Here is an 8,398-nt window from a genome sequence, read left to right on the forward strand (position 1 = left end):
CTTGTGGTTCCTAGAATTATTAAGTACAGTTGGAGGTAGAGCGTTTAGCCACCAAGCCCCTGTCTTATGGAATAAGCTCCCAGCTCATGGAAGAGAGGCCGACACAGTTTCTACATTCAAAGTTAGGTTTAAAACATTCCTCTTTGGACAGGATTATTGCCAGACTAGCCAGTAATCAAAGAATATTTAACTCACTATTAACATGTTTGAATTCAATTGAATAACAACGACAATATTGCAGAACATATTTCACTTTTCTTTTTGCAAATATGTGTTCATTTGAATTTCTGTTGTAATTTTCGTTTGATTTTTTTTGTTTTCACTGCTGATCGATCAAACGGGTGTTCGTGTAGGCAGTTAATTGTAAGACTTGCTTTGTGAAGTCTTCATGTTATTTATGAGAGGCAGTATTGTCATTTTCACTTTCACGTGTTTCTTCCATCTGCCGACGGCGTCGCCGTTTCTCATTTCACCCGTTTTTGTGCATACGCCTGGGTCAGAGCTTGCGTGAAGGACCGCACATTTTCCCGTCAAGTTTGCTTTTTATAAATCTCAACTATTGCGTAGAGAGTGGCGTACGCCTTCTTTTGTGCGTACGCAACGTTTATAAATGAGGCCCCAGGTTGTCACACGGACAACCACCAGGTTCATTTTGGTTGTCCTCCGTGAAATCTGGTTGTCTCGGACAACAGGTTAATTATGTTTATGTCGAACGCTGGTACTGCTGCTCTTACCCTTGGCTGTGGACCTCGCCTCTGGCTGGTCTTACGCTCCCAGCCGCCCCCCCAACTCTATTTGGATTAACCCCATCTGCTGGACAATTTAAACATGTAGTTGTGGAGTTAGATAATTTAATTCTGCTTTAACCCCTCTGGTACATTGCCCGTCCATCCTGGAGGAGGATCCCTCCTTCATGTGGAAATTCCTTTTTTTCTGGAAGGAGGGTCTAAGGGCAGGGATGTCACGTGTAGTTTAGTCTGTTTAGTTGTTCAGTTTAAAATTTTCCTAATGAATTCTATGACTTCATGATCTTTATGATTTTATGTCTACTGTACAATTACCGGTAAGGATCCCATTGAGACGACTATTTTTGTAAAATTTGGCTATATAAATAAAACTGAATTGAATTAAATCAACTACTTATATGTTAAAAAAATATGGAAGATATAATTTTAGGGGCTCATAATTTCATTTATAAATATTGCTTTTGTTATTTTTGCAAAGCTTAAAGAAACCTGTATTGAAGATTTCTTTATCAATAATTCAAATACTGATTTAAAAATTGCTCACCCCCTTTTAGTTTATGCAGTAGTGACTATCACATGTACGGAATAGGATTCAATGCCCTTTTATTTTCTTTGTCCATGGCCCAAATCCTCTTCCGTACACATGCATGTCATATTACTGTCATATTAACCTGAACGCCTGCATCAGTGACATCAAGACCTGGATGACAATTAGTTACCTCCTCTTGAACCCAGAAAAAACTGAGGTCATTATACTTGGTCCTAAAAACCTCAGAGATACTCTGTCTGCTCAGATAGTCTCCCTGGATGGCATAAGTATAGCCCCCAATTCCACAGTTAGAAACCTTGGGGTTTTACTTGACCAGGATTTATCATTTAAGGCTCACATATCTCAGGCGTGTAGAACTGCCTTTTTTCACCTGCGGAATATTGCTAAGATCAGAAATATACTTTCTAAGAGTGATGCTGAAAAACTCATCCATGCATTTGTTACATCGAGGCTGGATTACTGTAACTCCTTGTTAGCAGCGTGTCCTAAAAGTTCCTTAAGAAGTCTCCAGCTTGTTCAGAACGCAGCAGCTAGATTGTTAGCTGGAACTAGCAGAAGAGATCACATCACTCCTGTGTTAGTTTCGCTCCATTGGCTCCCAGTTGATTCTAGAATCAAGTTCAAGATCCTCCTGTTAACCTATAAGGCCTTACATGGAATGGCCCCGTCCTATATTAAGGACCTCATAGTCCCTTACCAACCAATCAGAACACTTCGCTCGCAAAATGCAGGACTGCTTGTGGTTCCTAGAATTAGTAAAAGTACGGTTGGAGGTAGAGCGTTTAGTCACCAAGCCCCTGTCTTATGGAATAAACTCCCAGCTCATGTAAGAGAGGCCGACTCAGTTTCTACATTCAAAGCTAGACTGAAAACATTCCTCTTTGGACAGGCTTATTGTCAGACTAGCTAGTATTCAGAGATTATTTAACTTAATGTTAATTTGTTTAAATTAAACTTAATAACTATTTCTTTTAAAAGGCTGCTAGAAGTTGAAGCTGGGGTAACTATGGTGCACTGGGGTTCTGTCCTCTTTTCTTTTCTACTTCTACGCTTCCTCTCCTCTATTCTTGATCATAATTTATCATTTAGTTCTCCATGCCTCTGTTTGGTGCAGTGCGATTCATGTATTGTCCCTCTTTTCCTCTCCCCTCCTGGGGAGTGGGAGTGCTTCCAGACTCCAGTTGGCTCATCCGTGCTCCAGTTCCTGACCGTCTACCTCGCCTCTGCTCCTGCTCCTACACCTGGCTGTGGTTCCTGTCTCCGGCTCGACTCGCGCCTTTGACTGTCCCCACAACCACGGCTGGATGAAGCTCGTCTACTGGACGTTTATATATGTAGTTGTAAATTTAGATAAGTTAATTCTTCTCTAAGAGTTCTGGTAAATCGCCTGTCCGTCCTGGGGGAGGATCCCTCCTTCATCCCTGAGGTTTCTTCGTTTTTTCCGGAATCCGTTTTTTTTGGGAGTTTTTCCTTACCGCGAAGGGGGGTCTAAGGGCAGGGATGTCAGTATAGCATAGTCAGTTTGTTAGTTCATTTTAGTATTTTCCTATTGAACTCTTTGTATTCGTGATCCTTTTGAGTTCATGTTTTACTTCGAAGCCCATCGAGACGACTGTTGTTGTGATTTTGGGCTATACAAATAAAATTGAATTGAATTGAATTGAATATTATGGCAAAAACTGTATTTATCGGTCTTCATCTGCTTTTTTAATAGATTTTAAATTTATAGACAGAGAGAAGAATCTGACTTATTAACAATATCTGCAAATTGTCAATGTTTATATTTTTTATATATTGTTAATATGAAAAAGAGTAGCAAAAGAATAAAAGTGTTGAATGTATTTGAAGTTTCCAGTCTATTTCCAGTCTATTTTGATAGTTAAATTAAAGATTTTGGCAATTTATATATATTTTTTTATGTTATTTATTTACATTTTGTTTCATTTTTTTCTTTTTGTATGTGGCTGTTGGCAATTGCTGCAACCCAAAAGGTGAAGAGGAAAGAAGAGAACTCTACCTCCACCTAGTGGACAAACTTATTGCACCTGATTGTACTTGATAAGTTTGTCCACTAGGTGGAGGTAGAGTTCTCTTCTTTCCTCTTCACCTTTTGGGTTGCAGCAATTGCCAACAGCCACAAAATAAAAAGAAAAAAATGAAACAAAATGTAAAAAATAACATAAAAAATAAAAAAAATAAATTGCCAAAATCTTTAATATAACTATCAAAATAAAGTGGGCATGATTGAATACACTGTGTTTCTAATAGACTGTAAGACGAAAGCAGGTGCAGTTTTCCATTTAGAGTGGCTGTGGTGCAAAGGTAGAGTGGTCGACCTCTGATCGGAGGTGTCCGTGGGCAAGGCACTACACCCTCCATTATCCTGGTAATTATAGGTTGGCGCCATGTATGACAGCGGAGCTGCCATTAGCGTGTGAATGTGACGATGAAGCGTTTTAGGGCCTTTTTGAAGTAAGAAAAGCTCAATGTAATCGTATATCATTTACACCATCTGTATCTAAACTCCATCAGCGGGTGAAGCTGCCTCTGTGAAGACAAAGCTGTGGTCATGTTGCCTATCCATTAGTATTGATCTCAAAACAGCAGTTGTGCATACATCTAGAAGGGATTGCAAAGTTATTACTTAGAAAAAATCTGGTGTGAGAAGAAACACATTTAGGACAGCCATGAATTTTCCCAGAAATAGACATTCCAGCAAATTTCCTGCAGGGCAAACTGTTAAAACACCAGCTAGTCTTCATTTTTGGCTGCTGAAGCCACCCCAGGCGAAGTACACTGTCATTCTATACAGGCCACCGACATACAGTCATGTGCCCACAGGCCCCTCAAAGGCCATTTTAGAATCTCCAATTAACCTGGAATGTAAAAAGCTGGAGTAAAACGCACACGGAGAACATGCAACTCCACACAGAGAGGCCCCTGTTGAGCCAACAAATGCTCTGAAGTGACCGTCAAGCAAAATGAGCCAATTGAGCGAAAGCAGAAACGATGTCATCCACCAAGTTCACATTAATATTATGAATAAGTTGTTTAAACTTAACTTTTAAGCCTCAACAAGATATAGAAAGAATTTTGGTGGCACCTCTAGGTTTTTAAAGACCCTTCTGAGGAAATGTGTATTTTTGGTATTTTTAACACAGTCTTGTGACCTTTTTCTCATAATGGAGGACACATACAAAGAAACACAAAAATAAAACTTGCATTTCTGAGTATCAGACAAAAAAAAAACTTATAGTTGTCATGTACACGCAAATGTTTCCGCTCCATTCCGATGCATCCACTTGCAGACAAATAAATCCATGTCATCACTTCTGGAATCTGGATCTTAACTTTACAGCTGGATAAGTCCAATAGCTCGGCATTTTTGTTTTACCTGTACTGTTATGTTGGGGTGTGAGAGGTTGTGAGCTAGCGGGAGAGCGTGTGAACAAAGGGAGGATGGGAAATGAGCACAGGCTTACTCCGTGCCAGCAGTTCCCCCCATAACTCAGATATGAATTTCTAATGAACTGTGTCCTAGAAAAACGACATTATTTTTTTTTGCCTAAAAACGGCATAATCATAAATTAAAAGACCACAAGGAAAGCCTTGAAAATAGATCAAAAGATGACTGGAGTCAGCCTTTAAGTGATTATATAATAATACAATTTTGACTTATTGCACATTATAATGTTAAAGGGCCTATATCATGCCTTTCGGTGACAATATCCATGTCAATGATAATATATATTACCGTTGGCTTAATAAAGAACGATTTTTAAAATGTAAACATGAGTTCTTTTCGCAGCTTATTTTTACTCGATCCCTGAGGCTCCGCCTGTCGCTCCATGTGGGTCCCGCCCATTTCATGACGTCATCACAGAGCCGGCCTCAGCAGCGTGCCTGCGTTTCACCCACGAAAACAAACAACATCTGAACTTTTGCATAGATGGACGTGCATATTGTGCATATAAAATGAAAGCATTCTGCTGATCACCGCTAGCTCCGGAGAACGTGGGTTAGTGTGTGTGTTAGCCTGGGGGCGGAGCTGGTAGCGCAAACACTTCCTGGAAGGGGCGGTTCCTCACTTATCTACGTCACAAGTGAGGAACGAGTTGGAGAACCCGCTCGCTTTCATGGATTGGGAGGGGCTGGTGCTCAGAGAGCAGGTTTTTGGAGTAATACTCAGAAAAGGATGGACGGATCAAAATACAGCTTTAGGGTTGTTTTGTGAGGACTTAACATATAATACACTAAAAAGCTAAAAAAAAAGTTGGTTTTTCATGATTTTGGCCATTTGAAGGTCCTGGTGGTGATATCCTAACAGCAATTTATATTCACTTTTTGGTTAAAATAAACAAACAAACAAATAAATAAATAAATAAATAAATAAAGTCCCCGTTTTGCTTCCGCAAACTGACATGCACGTCTTTCCTTTGGAGGAGAACAGACTCACTGTTAAAACAATTTGTTCAGTCCAGCTACTATTAAATAACCAAAGTTAAATACATGAAAAAGTACTAGTATTGCCTAGCTATAAGCACAATTCTCCCATACATTAGCTGAAAAACTTCCCATTAGTACATAAGGGTGCAGTGAACTGTAGTTGCTTTGGCTTTCCACTCATTTCCCTTCACACAATGAAGCACAAAGCTGATTGCAAGTGAAATGCTTCCCGGCTGTTTTTCTTAAGGAAGAGAGGGCACTGCGACGAACAACGGCCACCGACGTTCAACCCCGGCCCAACAGGAAACGCTGTGGTGTTGCTATGCAGCCCTGCTCCCCAACTGCAAGAACTCTGGGTTGCCTGTTAACAAATGATGGGTGGTGTAGACATTATGGAAGACCATTTGTGCAGGCACTCCAAAAACTCTATGACTACAATAGATCAAGGGTGGGACGGTCGAGAGATCGGGCCAGAGTGATAGTTTGTTCCTGGCAGTGAAGTGGTGTCAAGTTCTTCTTTGTTCTTCCTCAAGACTCCCTGAAAAGAGCGGCTTTAACCTGTTTGCCATCGCTGATGGAGTTTGCTGCAACCAAATGGACACAGTGGACATTTATGCACCAAACTTTATTTAATTGAACAAAAGAAGCAGATGTATCGCTTCTGTTCTTCCAGGTTCATTGCAACAGTTGGATTGCTGTTTATGCAGAGGATGACATAGTTTTGATACTAGTTTATGGATTATAGAAGAGCCAATTTGACATGAGGTCAAAACGTTTTCTCAAACAAGAGTGGCATCAAACCTAAAAATAATGGGGTTTTTTTTTTATTCCATATTCTCTGGCACAATGTCTCTTATAAATAATAGATGTTGTTTAAAGTCACCGTTTTTCTTCATATGGATTAATAGACGTTTTTCGTAATCCAATCAATAGTTTCTGGAGTTTAATCTTAATTCAACTGCAAATGCAAAAAAAGTAGAGCTAGAATATAGAGATTTCACATTCTTCTGATTATTTCTTTATGCAATAAAGTTTTTAGGGGATATTCCATTAATCTCATTAATAATGTCCTTTATAAAGCAGATTTCCACCAAAAATAAAGTTGGAAAAAGGAAAAACAGAGCAGCCAGAATGAAGGAAAAGTAATATTTTTGTCTATGTGTCCTTCTAAATCTGTGTGTTTGCAGGACATTTTTGCAGAAGAAAAACTTTATCAGTAAACGACAAAGATTCATTTAAATTAGCATTATCTATTTTTTTTAAATCTCTTGTTAATCCTCAATTTCTCTGCGTGTTTTTTCTCTTATCCTTCCTTTTTCTACCTTTGCTGTATGTTTTTTAATAACAAAAGTTCACCCCTTATGTCAAAAACAGAACTTTTTTCCTCCTCTTCCTCATCCCTCCTGCAATCACACTGAAGCCAGTGTTTCTGCTCGCCTTCCTGCTGCCAACAAAGCATCTCCTCTCTTTGTCGGGGCCTCCTTTTGGAGAGGGGGGCTGGCCTCCAAGTTAGTTGTGCATTCGTTAGCGTTTGCCTGCCGCAACTTAACAACTTAACTCCTTAAAACAGATGAAGTGTGTGTGTGTGTGTGTTCCAGTTTCTGCGTTTGCTTTTAAACTGTAATAAAGGGAAAAGGATTATTTACAAAAAAGCAAGTGCTAAAATAGAACCAGTGAGTACAGGACCTCCAGCTTTTTACTCTTCTGACAGACTTGTTGAGATGCTGTGCCTTTACTGCCCTAATAAATAACGTTCAGCATGTCAAAATAATAATAATAATAACACGTTGCAAATAAATATCCAACCTGCCCAAAAATTAGGAGCAATATAAGGAGCTTAATATATTTTCACAAAGCTTTTGACAGACATAATCTTTGATTAATAACTAAATAGAAATGATTGATTTAAAAAAAAGCCATAGTTTGGGTAAACCTTTCTGTTGGTCATTTATATTCTTATTATCTATTTAATAATGTTTAGTAAGAAACTTTAATTCTTTTAGGTCCTTTTAACCCTTGGTAGTCTTGGGGCCTCTTTGAACACTTTTACTACTATTTGCTCTTATAATTTATATTTAAAATACTTTTAAGTGGAAATGCTTGAAATCCATATTTTTAACCTCAGCTTTTTAACCTTTTTTTTTAATTATATTACACAATGATTCTAAAATAAGCTCAGTGAAACTCACTTCTTAGTAAATTTTGGCATTTTTTACAGCAAAAGTCGATATCAAATAGTTTTTTTTTATGTTTTATAACAAAGGTCAAATTTATAGAGACAAAATAAAAATGTAATAATAAATTCAAATACAGTAAAGTATTTAAAACTATGTGAAGTATGTGTATTAGTGTGTTATGCATTTCGTGCTGGAACAAAAACTTTTATTCATGAATGTAATAATTCTTACTCGCCTGTGTGTCTCTCAGACAATCCAAATGAACTGCTGCACCTCAGCTGTGTCATGGATCTCCAGAAGAATTTTATACTACAAACCCTAAAGCCTCTTTAAAAACGTTCCCATCTCTAGGACTTTCAAGTGTAGTATGTAAGAACCCACAACTTCAAAGACGCCTCATCTTTTTATTGTTGTTAATCTCCGGGAATATTCCACCAAACCCTGGACCAGATACTTTTAGTACCCCTGAAGGTTTTAAA

Source organism: Oryzias latipes, chromosome 3 (genome assembly GCF_053564925.1).
Source record: "Oryzias latipes strain Hd-rR chromosome 3, Olatipes_Hd-rR_3.1".
Taxonomy (NCBI): Eukaryota; Metazoa; Chordata; class Actinopteri; order Beloniformes; family Adrianichthyidae; genus Oryzias; species Oryzias latipes.